Here is an 18,260-nt window from a genome sequence, read left to right as displayed (position 1 = left end):
AGCCACGGTGGTGGCCCTCTGTGTGGGATATGCCTGCACATATTGGCTGTGTCTAGACTGGCAAGTTTTTCTGCAAAATCATCTGCTTTTGCGGAAAAACTTGCCAGCTGACTACACTGGCCGCTTGAATTTCCGGAAAAGCACTGACGATCTCATGTAAGATCATCAGTGCTTTTCCGGAAATACTATGCTGCTCCCGTTCGGGGACTTTTTCTGAAAGACTTTTGCGCAAAAAGGCCAGTGTAGACAGCACAGTAGTGTTTTCCACAAAAAAGCCCCAATCGTGAAAATGGCGATCGGGGCTTTTTTGTGGAAAACCGCATCTAGATTGGCCACGGACGCTTTTCCGCAAAAAGTGCTTGTGCAGAAAAGCATCCTGCCAATCTAGACGTGCTTTTCCGAAAAATGCTTTTAACGGAAAACTTTTCTGTTAAAAGCATTTTTGGAAAATCATGCCAGTGTAGACGTAGCCATAGGGTATAATGGTCAGTTACTACTAAAATGTTCCCCATATTCTTCCTGACCTCTTCTAAAGACAAGAAATCCAAAGGTGCTGCTGGTGATATTCTCCAGATAGGCTGCTCTAGTAGGCAGAATTTTCCTTTAAACACATCGGGCGCATGTCTCACATTTTTTCTGTACGTCTTCGGCCATCCGGGGCCAGTAGAAGCTACTACGGATAAGTTCAAGGGTTCTCTTCATTCCCAAATGCCCAAAATCATCATGTAGGGCTCTCAAGGCCAGGCTCTGAACTCTTTTGGTCGCACTAGTTGTGTTCATTATTTTTGCAAAGGATCTACGGTGATCCGGCCCAGCACCCTCTGTATTGGTTCCAGTTTGCACCATTCCCTCAATAGTAGTTTACCCTCAGGAGTGGATGGGGCAGCTGCACTAGGGTTTTCCCCTGTCTTTTTGCAAGTAGTGTGTCACAAATGTCAGCATCTTGCAGCTGGGCTTTCTGCCAGTCAGCTGCACTGAGCCTGGGCAATGGAGATTGGTCCAACACAATGTAATTCACCGAGGCAGAAGGCACACTCTCAGATGTCAGGCCCAGAATTTCTGCAACACAGCCACGTAGACTCTTATGGGCCTCAGACACTTGATAACTTCCATAGCAAATATCTCTCACTCCGTCCAGAGGAATCTCAACAATTTCTGATGGCTGTGGACGATGAGACAATGCACCTCCATCTATATTGCTTCTCTCTGATCGGTACTGTATACTGAACTCTTATCTAGCCAAGGTGGCCACTAGCATCCAGCTTAACACTTGTCAACACATAAGTCAGTGGATTGTTGTCTGTCATACTTGAAACTTAGCACCATACAAGTAATCACACAATTTCTCAGCGATGGCCCATTTCAAGACCAAGAACTCTAGCTCGTGGATGGGGTAATGAGTTACACTGTCAGACAACCCTCTGGTGGCAAAGGCCACTGGTTTACGTTTGCCTTCCGCTTCTTGGTATAAAATCGCTCCCAAGCCCTCCAAATTGGCATCTGTATGTGGGATAAATGGCTTGCTCGGGTCAGCAAAAACTAAGACTGAAGCATGAGTTAGGCAGCTAGTAATGATCTCTTGAAAAGCCCGTTCACATCTCTCATTCCATCGTGGTCCAAAGGGCTATATAGTCATAGCTAGCTCCCAGCAGACCTACCTCATTACCCTATTGGCTCACTTATCCTCTCCCTGCCCCACCCACTGTCAGTCACACTGGCCAGCGAATCATTTCCCTTCCATCATCAGTTCCCAGTGTGTGAGCTGTACCGCTGCACCTGAGAGAGGAGTCAGGCTCCAGAGGCAGTGAGGTGGTGGCCATGGCCAGGCATCTTGGGATGTACTCAGCCCCAGAATCCTACCAGAGCCTTAACTTTTGTCAGCTACACCTTCCCCCTCCTCCACAGGGCAGAGCATGCTAGCCACCTGGCTCCAAGGTATTTGTTGGAACAAAACCCAAGGGGAATTGTTCACGTGGGAACGCTGCTGTTCTTGTTGTACACAAAAGCAAAATTCCCTCTGGGGGAAGCACAGATCTTGCAGCTAACAACAGCTCTGTGCAGCAAGGCAAATGCCTGGCTTTTCCACACACAAGAAGAAATGAGATTTCTTCCGTGCACCAGCATCACTGTCAGTGATACTTCCACTCCACCTTCCCCATTAGCCACTATAATTAAATTGTTCACTGGTCCAATTGGTTTCAGATCAGTTATGGTTATAGTGTATATTCAGTGTAAATGGTATTAGGATTCTGGTTCCTCGTTACTGAACTGATTTCAGGTGTTCTCGAAACCCATTGAATACAAAAGGTCAGCTCATTTTAAATCTCCTGAAATGCAGTCCTGATTATGGCACTAACCAGTGTTATCATTTGTGTAGCTGAATCTACATGTTAGAAAATATCCCCCCTTATAAACAGACCCTAGGACTCCTACTTGCCCCTTCCAGCTGCCAGGAGGGTGAAAGAGGAGAAATCTCCTCATCCAGCAGTCAGGTTGGATACATGGCAGAGGGGAGGAGAATGCAGTATCAATGTATCGGATGGAGTTTTTAGAAACCCCCCCCAAGCTATTCTCAACTCCAAGTCCTCACAAGATGGAGTGGCTGAATACGATGTGTGATGACAATGCAATGCAACATCAGCCCCGCATACCATAATCGTGCTACCTCTCCATGCCGCATCCTTCCCACGCCTAATGGAGTCCCCCAGCCTTCTGCTACTCCCAACTGTAGAGTAGGACAAATGTCACAGTCCTGTACCTGGCTCTGCTGCCCTCCGGTGGCTTGCAAAAAAGCCACGGTGAACCATACGTGAGCCACATTGTGCTGCATTTACTTCTGCAATGCTGAGCACTTCTGCTCTTCTCAGAGACCGGAAGCAGGGCTTGACTCCTTGACTCTGTCTGATCTTGGAGTGATTTTCCCCTCAGGTGCCAAGGTAGAATATTAATGCTTTTAATAGCTGTAATGGGTGGGCTCATTTTGGTTCTTGGGTGCATGCACTCTTTGAGGATATTTACTGTCTTTGACCAGAAATCCTTTTGAGTAAAAATGACGTCTCACCTGGAGTCTTACATTTCTTCTAGTTTCTGCCTTGCCTTCAACCCACAGGCCCATAACTATGCCCAACAGACATGGCAGGAGGGATGTAAGTAGGCAGAATACAGTCAGTATTTGGTCAGGACTCTGAGTGGAATGCCTGTAATACCTGTGTCAAGTGCCATAGGATTTTGAGAGACAACTGTAGTTAAGGCTTCAGTTTTACATTTCATTTAAAAGTCATAGAATCATAGATGCATAGAATACTAGAACTGGAAGGGAACTTGAGAGGTCATTGAATTCAGTCCCCTGCCCTCACGGAAGGACCAAGCACTGTCTAGACCAGTGTTTCTGAAAGTGTTCCACAAAAGTGTTCTCCCTTTTAAATACTTGAAAATTGCTATCATGTCCCCTCTCAGTCTTCTCCTTTCCAAACTAAACAAGCCCAATTCTTTCAGTCTTTCATAGGTCATGTTCTCTAGACCTTTAATCATTCTTCTTACTCTTCTCTGGACCTTCTCCAATTTCTCCACATCTTTCTTGAAATGTGGTGCCCAGAACTGGACACAATATGTCAGTTGAGGCCTAATCACCACAGAGTAGCATGGAAGAATGACTTCTTGTGTCTTGCTCACAACACACTTGTTAATTCATCCCAGAATCAGGTTTGCCTTTTTTGCAACAGTGTCACACTGTTGACTCATATTTAGCTTGTGGTCCACTGTAACCCCAGATCCCTTTCTGCAGTACTCCTTTCTAGACAGTCGCTTCCCATTCTGTATGTGTGAAATGGATTGTTCCTTCCTAAGTGGAGCACTTTGCATTTGTCCTTACTGAACTTCATCCTATTTATCTCAGATCATTTCTCCAATTTGTCCAGATCATTTTGAATTTTGACCCTATCCTCCAAAGCAGTTGCAGCTCCTCCCAGCTTGGTATCATCTGCAAACTTAATAAGAGTACTCTCTGTGCTAGACAGCAACTGGCAAAGTTTAGTAACACCAAAGATGCTGGAGAACCAGTTCAAGGGCCACTCATGAAAGAGAGAAAGAGCTGGTGCATTATCCTTTCTGCCAGCTAGACACCACCTGGCAGTCTCTAAGCCAAGACCTGGTCAGATTTCTTGGTAGTTAGTGGCTGACGATGCCCATTGCCTGAGGTGGGGCAGTGTTGACATAACTATACCTGATCTTTGCTTATCAAAACGTGTTGGAGTGAATATTTTATTTAAAACATTTGTATTAATAATGATTTTTATATCATTTTATATTAAGGAACACTATTCCACCACCCCAAACGGGCAGAGCGTATGAGCGTGTGTGAACAGGCATGTGCAAAAATGAATGCATAGTCATAACAGGATATATTCCTAGGGTGGCAACCACTTGATCTCCAAAATTATGTTCTGCAGCGTGGCAGCACTTCATCTCTTATCACAGATATATCAGCATGCCCTTCGGAAAGCCAGACTATATGTACCAGCAGTTCCACAATGAACCTTCCATTGCAGCTTATTATAATCTATTATCTCTCCCAATACTATTGGCATTCTATTTCAATGAGTACTGAGCACTTAGGATGAAATTCGTTCCAATGGAGAAAACAGCACAAAACCAACTTGCCACTCAAGTTTCACTTCAGCTGTCTGAGTTTTTCCCTTTTCTGAACATCTGCAACTCAGCCAAGAGAATACCAGGAGCTCAGTACGTCTCAGAACCAGACACATTGTTCAGAGAATGCATTCATTTAAAAGCATCTAACTTCCGTGACTGAAAAAAGGAGAATCCTTCAGTCTGCAATCAGAAACCTTGACTTTAGAAACATCTTTAAAGCTACTGAGTCACTGCTCTGGTAACAGCTGTAACTTATTAGAGAGAAAATTATAGCTAAGTTTATAGGATATTGTCAAGTTCCCGCCTTGGCATTAACATCAGGAAAGGTGTATTTTGCTCAATGTAGTCAGTAATTTTAAACTTAGATGGTAATGATGGTATTATAGCAATATAACAACAACAATGAAGCCATAAAGCACTAGTCATGGTATGCTGCTATTCACATTGACCTTGACATGTCTGTAGAAAAAGTAGACTGTAAAGATAACAGGTGGCAATTACCTACAGTACCACTAGCAGAATGGGGGAAAGTCTCTGTCAACTGCGTTCTTAAAACTGGTAACATCAATTGCTTTGCCTCAGTTTGAGAAGCAACAGGGAAATCCATGTTTGGACATGGCCACTCATTTTCTTTGTTAAAAAGAAATGTATTAGTTATGCCCAGTGGCATATTGACAACCCCGTGAACATAAGTCCTCTCTACAGGTCTGATCCTAACCCCTCCATAAGCAATGCTTCGTTTGTTGTCTGAGAATTGGTGCAAACTCCATAGTCTCTTGCACACACAATCTGAGCAAAAACAAGTGTCCAGTGGCACCGTAAAGCGTAAAAAAATATATTCAGGCACAAACTCTCGTGAGATACAACTCGCTTCTTCAGTTGCTTGAGGAGAAAGAAAGGAAGAGATTCCAGATACGTCTTCATTTTTAAGGTGCCACCAGACACCTTGCTGTTTTCACTGAAGCAGACTAACACGGCTACCCCTCTGAAACCTGGCAGTCTGAACAGCAGCACTGCAGGCTTTCCATGTGCTTCTAGCTGGATGGGAAGAGACCATGCAAAAGGATGAGATAGCAATTCACTCATCACATCCATTCAGTCCTCAGTCCTGCTCCTGAGACAGCTATTAAAATCAGTCAGCGGCTGGCGGTTATGATCACGACCTTTTATAACGTGGATTCCTGACTTTCAGGAACTCACATGAGTCCATTAACTCATTTCACATACATGAAATGCAGAGGAGACATTTTGGTCATAGTGGCCCTAGTATCTGTGAGATTAGTATGAATCTGTTTTTCCTACAGGTACCACTGAAATTTTCAGTGATTGAGGGGCTTTCCGTCAATCAGGTGGAGAGAGGTAATTCTTCCCCTATATCTTGTGCAGCTGTGAAACAGGCTTTTTGATTTCTGAAATACAATTGTGGCTTTTATGTCTGATTTAAATAGCTTCCTAGGGCATCCCTTTTGTTATGGAGAATTTTCAGCTTCTGGCATTCAATAATTTATTTACTGAGACACCTAAATACTAAATAGAATTAAACTATGTAATGAATCTGTACATTTTTGATGTGTGTATTTTGGTAAGCAGAGGTGGGAAGAGAATTTATATCACTCTACCGTGAATCACCTTCCCATCCAAATAAGCAGCTTTAGTTCAAAACTTTTGTATGACTTTAAACAATCAGTCTTTAACAAATTATGCCAAATCATGGAGAAAAATTCTTAAAATACAATCGCATCATTACAATTCCCAGTAAATGGAAATGCAGTAATTTTCCTACCAATGAGTTATGAACATCTACAGGTTAAAAAAATAACAGTCTCTTGTACTAAAAAGACATTGACTTAGTGGTTTCTTGAGTCCTTCAACTTAAGCTAGAGTTGAGAAGCACAAAATAAGTTCTGAAATAGTGCTATGATTAGGTGAACTGTGGACATACTAAGATAAACTAGAAAAATAATCTGGGGGATAATTTTAGTCAATAATGTATTTATATCCTGTTTGCAACTATTTACCAATGGTTCACAAGTTTCTCACATTTGTAACTCAGCGTTATTCTCTGTAAAAACTGTAGCTCTTATTCTATGGATTATGCATGTGCAGGTCATTTCTAGTAATAAAAACTCTAGCTGTTAGTGACTTTGGACTGAACACAACAGATTATGTTTCCCACCCCTTGCCTGGGTGAATGCAACTCAAAGAATCAGGCATGACTACTTGTATTTTATGAATTTGCAGTCCATTATCCATAAATATTTTGCAATATTTGCTTAAAATGCACTGTGTCTGTTAACATTCCCACTGGTGAATTCATTCAGTAGAATATGTTCCGAAAGAGAGCACAAAAAAGGCACATGCATATTAAAAGTGAGTGCATTTACACATTCAAACTAATATACAGGGCAAATGTTTTGATATTCATCCTGCTCTATTTGGAACCCTAGGGGACCAACTTCCTCTCTGTACACTGGTACAAATCCAAAGTACCACCCGTCTTTGTATGATAAATCTAAATAATACATCATTAGCAATTTGCATAACCCCAGTGTGGCAATTAGAACAGAGACCTTAAGATCAGCACAACACTTTTTGTGAGTCAAAGCAGTTATCAAAGTGAAAGAACAATCATTATAAGATTATCAGAGCAACTGCGCTATGTAAGACAAATATGCCTGATTCATAATGCCTAGCATGTTGGGACAGGAGAGTACATTGCACACATGTACACAGTGGGGCCCTGGGCAAGGTGTGGGGGGGAAGCCTGGGGCTTTGGGTGGATGGGGCGGGGTGGAAATGACTGTGCTGTGGCTCCCCGAGGCAGCCTTTGGCATGCTCCTTGGTGCTCCAACAATGATTTAAAGGGCCAAGGCTCCAGCTGCTGCTGCCACCACAGTAACCTCAACAGAAGTACAAGGTTCACAGTGTGGCCCTTAGATTCCCTTAGAAGTTCTTCAGCCCAACGATGCACCCCTTCCTACATATTTGTACAGTGACTTGCCCACCCAGTGTTGGTTGGGACCACTGGGAACTATGGTAATGCAAATCCATTCGATAAACAAAGAGCAATGAGATTTGGGGGCTAGCTTTGGAAATCCTAGCTGGTCAGCTGGTTTTGTGTGCTTATTCAAAACTGAGCCAAATAACTATTCAACTCTTTCATTAGAGCTAATCACCATTAGCAAGTGGTTCAAGGCAATGGTGTATAGCTCTATATTAAAGAGTTTTTTGCGCATTCTAGATTCATAATTCATCTCTAAGATTCTCTTCAGGGATTAAACGTGATATAGACCACCTTGGTGTGGGAATTTCCCATTGGTGTGGGAATTTGCCCATCACACACCTACATTTTAAATTAAACTGTTTGGCTGTTGTGGACTTCCAAAGTTCTCTGAGTAGGATTTTACTGATAAGGCTGCAAACAGTGCAAAGAGGAAAATGCCTTTACTCTTCCCTGTAGAAACGGCTAGATAGCAGCTAGCTAACTCAGAATAATCTATCTATCAACCTACCTACCTACCTATCCATCCTGGTGGTGAGAAGAACTGCCATTCACAGACCACAGATGTAAGAGAGTACAATATGCTGACCAGTTCATATTAGTATACTGTATTTCAGTTGCTTTGAACAACAAATGGTGGAGTCGGTGGTTAACAACTGCTCTTAACATTTTATAGACGTATCCCAGGGCTTGTAATAAAAACATGAAACCACCTGCTGTGAATGGTGTCCATTATTTGTTGAAGAATCACTTCCCATATAACCTGGAAAGGGAAAAGACAGGCTATACACAAGTAATGATGTTAACACACATAATCACAGACAGGCCAAGTTAGAGCCGTATATCTAGAATGACATGTTGGTCTTAAAGGCACACTGTCAACACATGACTCAATTTTCTTTACATAAATCTCTGCTGGTCTGGTGCTTAAATCAGGAGACTGGAAGTTAACTTGGGCTATGCCTACACTGCACGCTAGCCTTGTGGTTTTCCTGGTCTTGTGCACATGCCCATGGGAGGGCAACGAGACCTCGCACGAGTCTAGATAGTAACGTAGCTATGACAAGCTGGGCTGTGGTGGTGTGCAGTATACACTTGTTTCCTACTTGGCATAGCTAAGCCTGTGCTACTGGGCCTATGCTACCATTTAGGCTTGCACTAGCTTTCCTTGAGCTACCTGAGTACATGAGCAGGGGACACACATCTTTTGCTTGCAGTGTAGACAGAGCCTTCGTTGCACTTTACATTGTGTTTCCATTTCAACACTCATCTGCTGTGTACATGGATGAAATGCACTCTTCTGTCCCAACATGCTAGGAATTAGGAATCAGGCATAGCTGTCTCTCATATCATGGTTGCTCTGTTAATCTTGCAATGATTGTTCTTTCACTTTGATAACTGCGTTTATTCACAAAAACCATTGTAGAGGGTTAATAAATGGTTCATAGATGCATAAAGCATGTTATAGACATGAGACTCATGTTACAGTCACAGGCACTTGTAGATGGATGTGTGCACATCAATAGAAAGTATTATAGATGGCTGGAAGCAACCTTTAGACCTGCTGAGCTCAGTAAAAATGCATTAACCATTTATTAAAACATCTACTACACATTTATTAACCTTTCATAAACTATAAATGAAGCTGTCGGCTCTGTTACCGACTTGCTGTGTAACCTTGTGCGTACCACTTAACTTTCTTTTGCCTCAACATACCCAACTACACAATGAAATAACATCTAACACCAGAAGTTATGAGCCTGATGCAGAAGTCACCAGACAGTGGGGGGTGGGGAGGGGGGAGATTCCCTGCCCGATATTGTATAGGAGACCAAGCAAGATGATCATAATGGTTCCTTCTGGCCATACATTCGCCTACCCCACAAGGTTTTGTGAAGCTGAATTCTTGTCAATAGTTGGACATCCTTGGATGAAACCTGCTGTCTATGGAAGTAACACATTACCATTACCAATTTGTTATGTATTGCAAGTAAGCAGACAAGCCAGACAGAGTGGGAGGAAAGGCATTATTTCCATTGTACTCACAGGAAATTGAGGCTAAGACTGGTTGGGAAAAAAAACCTATTTAAAAAATGATCCATTGAGAAATCTTTTTATTTCCCTTCTGGTTAATGATTCGGGGATCACATTGATCCAGTTTGTTCTCTGTTACAACGGGAGCTACAAACTGATGTTGTAGACTAACTGAAGTGTAGGAGAAACTGCTGAGCTACAGTTCATCTTTAAGTTTGACACAATCAACTCTGGATTAAACAAAGACTGTGAATGGCTTGCTAACTACAAAAGCAGCTTCTATTCTCTTGGAATTCACACCTCCAGATCAGCTGCTAGAAGTGGGCCTCATCCTCCTTGATTGGATCCACCTGGTCATCTCCAGCCTGATCCTGGCCTGCATATTTATTCCTGCCTCTGGAAATTTCCACTACATGCATCTGACGAAGTGGGTCTTTGCCCACGAAAGCTTATGCTCCTACACTTCAGTTAGTCTATAAGGTGCCACAGGACTCTTCGTCACTTTTGCAGATTCAGACTAACACGGCTACCCCTCTGATACTAAACTGATGTTGTGAAGTTAATATTGCAAAAGCTCAGGATAAAACTCACAAGATTTAGGAAAATTGCATCTTCCCCAATTCTTTAACCATGATCACCCCCTCCCCATATCAAGCAGTCTCAGTATCCAGCAATAATAAACCTACCAGCTTCTACTCTGCAGATGATTTGCTGCAGTATTCAAGTTCCTGATCCCAGGATGATCCAAGGACCTTGCCTTTAACACCCCTCAGAAGCAGAAACGGCTCTCCAACTTATTTGTGCTCCATACTGCTAGGAGGGCATCTGTTTTGGCACATCCAATTCTGCTTCTAAGCAGATCCTGGAAATGCAAAAAGGAGAAAAAAAGCTTTGATTTGGGTTTGGCTCAGGTACTGGCTAAAGTTTCCCCATGGAGTGCATGTTTTATATTGTCCAGACGGGTTTGCATTTCCCTTCATGTAATATTAATGAGCAACAGCAGAGCCTGAGAGTATGTCTAAACTACATGGCTCCGTCGATGGAGCCATGTAGATTTTTTTTTTGGCAAAGGGAAATGAAGCCGCGATTTAAATAATCGCAGCTTCATTTAAATTTACATGGCTGCTGCGCTGAGCCGACAAACAGCTGATCAGCTGTTTGTTGGCTCAGCGTGCTAGTCTGGACGCTCCCCTGTCAAAATGAAAGCCTTTTATCGACATCCCCGGTAAACCTCACCCTACAAGACATAACAGGGATGTCGATAAAGGGCTTTCAGGTCGGCGCGGGAGCGTCCAGACTAGCGTGCTGAGCCGACAAACAGCTGATCAGCTGTTTGTTAGCTCAGCACACTAGTCTGGACGCTCCCCTGTTGAAATGAAAGTCTTTTATCAACATCCCCGGTAAACCTCATCCTACGAGGCATAACGGGGATGTCGATAAAGGGCTTTCAGGTCGGCACGGGAGCCGTTTGATCAGCTGTTTGTCGGCTCAGCGCGGCAGCCTTGTAAATTTAAATGAAGCTGCGATTATTTAAATCGCGGCTTCATTTCCCTTTGCCTACAACCCTCATCTACATGGCTCCATCAATGGAGCCATGTAGTTTAGAGACAGCCTGAAAGTCTGATATCTAAATTATGTGCACTTTGGGTTAAGTTTAACCAAGTCTGAAGGAGTATTTGTAATGGGGAACTCCAGTTCTGCTGAAGTGTGGAGTTGCATTAACAGTCTTACATATAATGCTAAATGGCTAAACTTGTCTCTGTGATCTTTAGCTATCCGGCTACATTTGAATCCTCTCTCATAAACAATTAAACTGAGCACGTAGGGTGTGTCTACACAGCACCCTAAACTCAAAATAAGAGATGCAATTTGCATGTCTTATTTTGAAACTATTTTGAAATAGCTTATTTTGAAATTTGGTGCATCTACACAGTGCCAAATTTCGAAATAACACACTATTTCTAGCTATCCCTTATCCCTCTTGCAATTAGGTTTACTGGGATGGCAAAACAGCGTGCCTGTTTTAAAAAAATATTTTGAAATGACGGGTGTCTTGTATAGACGTGGGGTAGTTATTTCGGGATACCTGCAGTATCCCGAAATAGCCATGCAGTGTAAACATACCCCTAAGTTGCAGCAGAATAGGAAAGGAATCAAAGTCACTTTTCAGATTTTAAGGAGAACAAAAAAGAAGCTCCTGTGTTGTACTATACACAGTAGAGACGCTGCTTTTAACACTTCTAAGAGGGAGGCAACACTACTAAATATATACTTTTCTCTAATAAGACAGCTCTGATACCCTTAGGGCTTGTCTGCAAGGGGAAAATGGACCGGCAACGTTATTCTGGAATAGCTCCATGTGTAGATGCACTGTTGTGGAATAAAAGGGAAGGTCGAATCAAGATATGCAACTCCAACTCTGTTAATAACCTAGCTGGAGTTGAAATACCTTGTTTCAAGTTTCCTTGCCATCTCCACAGAGGGAGAATGATGGGAGCAAACTCTCCCGTCGACATCTCTTATTACTCACAGAAGCAGGAGTACCTGTGCCAACGAGGGCACCCTCTGAGTTTGATTTAGTGAGTCTTAAGTAGACCTTCTAAATTGAACTCAGGAAGATCAATCACAGCAGCACCAGTCTTCCATTTAGTGAAGACATTATTTTAGAAGAGAATGTCCACATGGGGATCTTTTCCAGAATAGCTGTTATGGAGTATCGTATTCTGCCATAGCTATGCCAGTCAATTTCCCTCTGTAAACAAGTCCTTAGGTTTCATGGTCTTTTGTCAGATTGTTAAATCCCATTTACTCCTTTGTCTCACTTGAGACACACAGTGAAGTGACTCTTGCTTATTCCCCGACATCTTCATATGTTTCTGTCCAAACATATAGAATGACACTTGGAAATTCACAGCTGCAAGAGAAATATCATAAATAGGAATACCAATTTTGTATTATTTATTTATTCAAAAGGTTTCATCCTAAAAGGTTTTAAAGTAACTTTTTTCCATCAAGAGGAAAAAACTTTGAATGCTAAGCTCTTTAACTTACGGGCTAGTTCCTAAGCATGCAGATTACTAAACAGTCTCATTTGCAAGAAGAATGATATCGGTCATTGGATGTGGAAGATTATTTTTAATTTCGTTGATGGATGAACGTTGAGCAGTTGGCTGTTATCAGGTCTTTTCAGGTAGTTATTTCTGTTGGATTTTAGACTGGGCTTTCTATAAACTGGTGACCACGTCTTCGCAAGACCTTTTCACTCAGACAAGGCCATGTCAGCTTCCTCAGAAATGGGCTAGTGTTTTGTATTTTTGTTGGGATATGGAAGACTGGGAGCTGAAGAGTTCCCATGAACCTGTTATCTTATTTTCCCTTTTTCTATTTTAGTCTTTTCTTTTGATTGGCTGGCAGACACCCTAGCATTTTAATTCTTTGATTTTTAGGGTGTGAAAGTGTGATTGTGTGCGCACGCAGAAACAGGAGCACTTATAGGCTCTACACAGAAAGGGTACGAGATGCAAAATTTTGAAGAGCACTAGAACTTAGTTTCAAAGATACCTGGGGAACTATGTTTGGTATTCTGTGTTTAAAATATCCTACAACACTTAGAGCTGCCAGCTCTAAACCGCTAAATTAGTCATGGAACTTCCACTTAACAAAATGTCCTGTGAACGCTTGTGTTTCAATGGGTGTAAAGGAAAGGGCTAGTAACCACCACAATAGACCTGAAATTTAAGGAGGAAGCTTTATAATTGGCACTGAGTCTGTGGTTCGGACATTAGATAATTTGAATTAAATATAAAAATATTCAACCAGCTCCAAGCTAGGGTTTGTAACACAGATGGACAGTAACATCCTTAGATTCCTGCTTGGAATTGATAAGAATTGATTATTTGTTTTATTCACCTGATTATTCAATCCCAATTTAATACGGAGAGTAACTTGTTGATTTGACCTTTTTTAAAAATCAGTACTTGGTAGTGGTATTGGTTTAGACATAAAGTGTGTCTGCTCTGCCCTGCAATTCAGATTATGTGGAGCGGGAGGGATTGGGGAGCACACCAAAGGCCTGTACTGCAACTCCCCTGTTTGCTGGGGCAAACTCAAAGGCTCCTAGTTCACATTCACATAGTCCCCAAATAGCACTGTGAGACAATGCAGACAAGCCCTGATTAGTTGTTAACAGAGCTTGGCTTTGGTGATATGGTTTCTTGATTTTATTTTTGCTGATTTGTTTTAATTAAAAATGTATAAAACTGTGATTGCATCGTATTTATTTCAGTAAGTATTTATTTCAAGGCTCCAGAACCATAGAGGACCTGAGTAGACAATAGCTGACCAACTTAACAGTGAGTCCAGATCTCATCTAGTGCAACACTACTGCACCCACCCATCTCTCAGCCTTTTCCTGAACACTTGCGAAGTGCGAGCACTCCCACTGATGTGGTAAGGAAAAGTAAAAAAGCATTCAAATGCCAGACTTCTTACCTTGGGAAAACAAACATCTATACTAAGCTTCCTTTTGTGTTGCACTCTACCACCCAAGACCACACAGCCTCTAAAATACACCAGAGATAGATATATTTAGCTCATGGCATGCTAAAGAAATAAATTCATGGGTGTCAGAAGGATACATATTTTGTGTACAACCAGTTGCCTCAGGCCACTAGAGGCTACTGCAGGCTAGTAGTAATACAAATCTTCCAGACTCTTCTGACAGTTATCAAGGTGTGGGGGTGGCTGGAGGGGGGGAGAAGGGGAGGAAGAAAGGAGGCTATCACAACTAGGAACTTGACAAATTAAACATATAGGAAAACAGATGAGTTTTAAGAATGTGCACTTACTCAAAGAGATTTCTGTCAAGAGCCAAAACAATGGCATGAGCTTAAAGCTTCAACTAGACGTTTTGTAATTTTTTAGACAGCAAGTAGCATTCTGGGTAATCTTTTGTTTGCAGTCTGAGAGCAATATTCAGCCTTTTCTTCACCCCTCCTGGAAACATACCCACACAAAACAAACAAACCACCCGAAACCCTGTTCTGTTTTTATGTCTCTCTCACAGACAAAGAAATCCCTATGAACCAATTCACTGTTTCCCTGAGCTGTGTACAGTCATTTATATCAGTGCAAGGTGCTAACATGGGAGCATATCACACCCAATTTGCACTCACACTACACTTGTATAAATGGCTCTTGGTGGTGCACGATGGAGTAGGGAGTCAGCCCATATATCTTTTTAATTTTTTTTTAAATATCAGATAATACTAAAGCTTTACATAAACTAAAAGGAAAACTTGAACGTACACTAGCTAAAATCTAGGCGAATTTGTGCAGCACCTCTTTAAATCAGGCCCTTATTGAATAACAAGTGGAGAAAGGCAGGGTTGTTACATTTTGGATGGTAGTTTGGCGATATTCCCATCTGGGATATGATTTTAAGCATTGGGCCAATGAAGATAAAAGTGATAACTTTAGTAGTACCTAGGACTATCCAGCAATTCATGGAATGCATCTAGTCTTATCTTCAAAGGACTGCTTTTTAGCCAGAGATGCAGCCTGCTGTAGACTTTGGTGGAATGGCACATGGCATAAAAAAGAGGAGTGAAATTTAAAAACCACGGCACCAAGGGCAAGCAAACTTACCATTTTGTACCCAAAGCGGCTGTGAAAGACCCATTTTCTCCATTGATTTATAAAGGGTATTCCATTGGTGTGTCGGAAACTGTGGGACATTGCCAAAGCAGGAATGGTCTCTCCCCTTGTGTTTGCACAGAATCCAGAGCCCAGAACAACTCTGAGGCTACGTCTACGGTGTGGGTTTTTTGCAGAAGAGGAAATGCAAATGGAGTGCTCATTTGCATATCTTGCACTCATTTGCATATCTTCTTCTGATCCTTTTTGCAGAAGAGGTTTTTGCGACAAAAAGCCCTGAGTAGACAGGGGCCATTTGTCAGAAAAAAACCCTTTTGTGCAACAGCCTGTAAACCTCATTTTTGGAGGAATACGGGATCTTGCACAAAAGGGTTTTTTTTCCCGACACAGGGCTACACAGGGCTTTAAAGTCTACACAGGGCTTTATATCCCAAAAGCCTCTTCTGCAAAAAGGATCAGAAGAGGATATGCAAATGATAGCGTGAGATATACAAATGAGCACTCCTTTTGCATTTCCTCTTCCGCAAAACACCCGCAGTGTAATGTAGCCTTACTGGCCCTGGGCACTGGCGTGATCTAATTTAATAAAACAGTTGCAACAACAAAGTTTACTTGCACTTGTGGAATCTTCAGTTATTTAGCCCCTGCACAACCTTACATTCTCCTCTGGCAATTAGACCCAGTGATTTCAACAACAGCCCTATCTCATGGGAGTTCTTTTCTCTGAAAGCTCCGACTTCCTCAATTCTCCAGTCATTTTCCAGTCACTCCCCATTTTTAAGATGCATAATTCAACCTGTGCCATTTTTGCAGAAGTGGCAGGAGAACTACCATGATGCTGTGCCACCTCGAGAGTGCCTATCAGAGAGAGGCTAGAGCAAGGGTGGGGAACCTCAGGCCATATGGCCCCAGCTTGCCTGGATCTGGCCTCCAAGGCTCAGAACCACCCCCAGCATCGGGGAGCTTGCACTGATGCTCCAGCCCCCACTGCTTCCCCCACCAGAGGGCTGGAGACCACAAAATCTACTTGGCTGAGCCCCTGTAGGCTCTGATGGGCAAGGGGGATGCGGGGAGTGTCTTTCCCCTCAGTTCGGGGCCACGTCAGTGGGAAGGTTTTTTTGTTTCTCACTTGTGTGTGGCCCCGGGCTGATTTTTCTGTGGGTCAGCAGCCCCCAGCCCTAAAAAGGTTCCTCACCCCTGGGCTAGAGGATGGAAGAGGACGCAAACTTCCACTCGGGCAAGAATTTGTCACAACACTGTGGCTTTTGGCACCAAGAAGCCTCAAAGCAGCTGCATGTCCCTTTTGGTGAATTCCCACTGGCAGAATTCTCACCGGTACATCAGGCTGTATGAAAGGGGAAGTCCAGAGCAGACTTACACACCAGTGATTTCTCACGGCTGTAAGACCTTTAGGGCTTAAATTGTGGGAAGCCGGCAGGCCAACCTAGCATGTACCAGTGGCAAACTAGGCCACAGCACCCCTGAAATAGGATTGGTGCAGGCCACTTCCCCAGGACTTGATTTGGAGGACCGCTTTCCCTCTTTATTCCTCACCTCCATGCAGAGCCAGTTATCTCACAAGAAGCCTTATGTAACAGTGGGGTGGGAGAAGCTGAGTGCATGCTGTAGGACGGGATTCTAAAAAGGTAGGTATTCCTAGAATAAAAGGAAAGGACTCAAGACCTGCAGCTCATACTGCATCTCAGTCGCCTAGACTATTTGGGCTGCAGTGTTGAACAGGTGCAGCGTGATGGACGCCTCATGCTGCTGGCTCATTTAATCTGGAGTCAATCCAGAGACACCAGATGGCTGTGATCTTCAGTAGCCAAGAGGAAAAAAAAATCCATCCCCAGGAACAGATGTCAGTGATGCAGAGGGTTCCAAATAAAGGCTATATGGGAACCGGTCACACACCGTCTCACCGGGATGTACCGAAGAGGAGGTCTCCAGGGTGGAGTTGTAAACCCAATCTCAGGGGGGCGACCAAACCGGGGAGTTGCTGTATGTTTTCATGTCAGTATACGTGAAAACTGTTGGCTAAATTCTCTTCTGTTGTAAGCCGTTGAAAATCCATTGAAGTCACTGGAGCTGCCAAAGGACATAAATATCTCGTCAGCCCGGATCTTACTGCAGAGCAACCTACAGAGAGAAAAATACTTCTCGGATGACTCACATCCCTGCAGCAGCATTCCGCAACTCACAAGCCCATCGATGGACTGAACGGTATTGGTCTTGCCGCTCAATGCCTCTGTCACCTATTCATTCTGGAGTGTTAAAATATACTACAATAACCTTACAGCAGCATTGCTTCATAGAGAGTATAAGATGCAATTGATGGCACTGGTAGACCTTTTAAAACCGGAATCTCCAGATACAGCAAGCAATCAGCCCACAGGAACAGAGTGGCACACGCAGGAAGTCTGTGGCAAAGCCCACAAGACATTCTAGGTCCTCACAAAAATAAGAATCTACGAAGAATCTGTTGCATACAGAAAGACTGCCGCTTCTGGGATCAGATGCCAAGCCTGAAGCAGAAACTGGAGTTTCATAAATTTTTTAAAAGTTCTCTATAAAAACTCTTGTTCCATGGAACACCTGGATGGAGAGTATGTCTGTTTGCTTGCCTTTACCTTATTTGTAACCTGGATGAGGATCAAGGTCAGACTTTGGAAACTGTTCATTAATGGAGCCTCAATATAAAGGATTAATAGATGATTAGTAATCTTTTCATAAACGATTAATCAATCATTGGTGTACTTAAAGCTTGTTTTATAAACACTTATAATACCTTCTGTTGATGTCCTGATAATTCACTATACACATATACAAATAGCTGATTTTTCAGTTTGCTGGCTCAATGAAAAAAGTTTTTTAAAAAAGTAAATAAAACATTTAATCTGGACATGAGCCGGGATGGGCA

At 42.7% G+C, this 18,260-nt stretch overlaps 1 long non-coding RNA gene across 2 annotated transcripts in view; it reads right to left on the bottom strand.

The window, feature by feature from the left end:
- LOC112544317 (uncharacterized) overlaps positions 1 to 18,260 on the bottom strand; it is a 289,095-nt gene that overhangs the window by 85,205 nt on the left and 185,630 nt on the right. The window contains exons 3-4 of one of the 2 annotated variants that reach the window (XR_012905770.1): positions 10,372 to 10,547; positions 8,185 to 8,414 (exon numbers count right to left, since the gene is read on the bottom strand). This is a non-coding gene — a long non-coding RNA (uncharacterized LOC112544317). Of the gene's footprint in view, positions 1 to 8,184; positions 8,415 to 10,371; positions 10,548 to 18,260 lie in introns of those variants that run through there. The other variant, XR_012905771.1, reaches the window with a different exon arrangement.

Source organism: Pelodiscus sinensis, chromosome 8 (genome assembly GCF_049634645.1).
Source record: "Pelodiscus sinensis isolate JC-2024 chromosome 8, ASM4963464v1, whole genome shotgun sequence".
NCBI classification, from domain to species: Eukaryota; Metazoa; Chordata; order Testudines; family Trionychidae; genus Pelodiscus; species Pelodiscus sinensis.
Note: the sequence above shows the minus strand (reverse complement) of the source record. Positions and strands in the feature narration are given on the sequence as shown.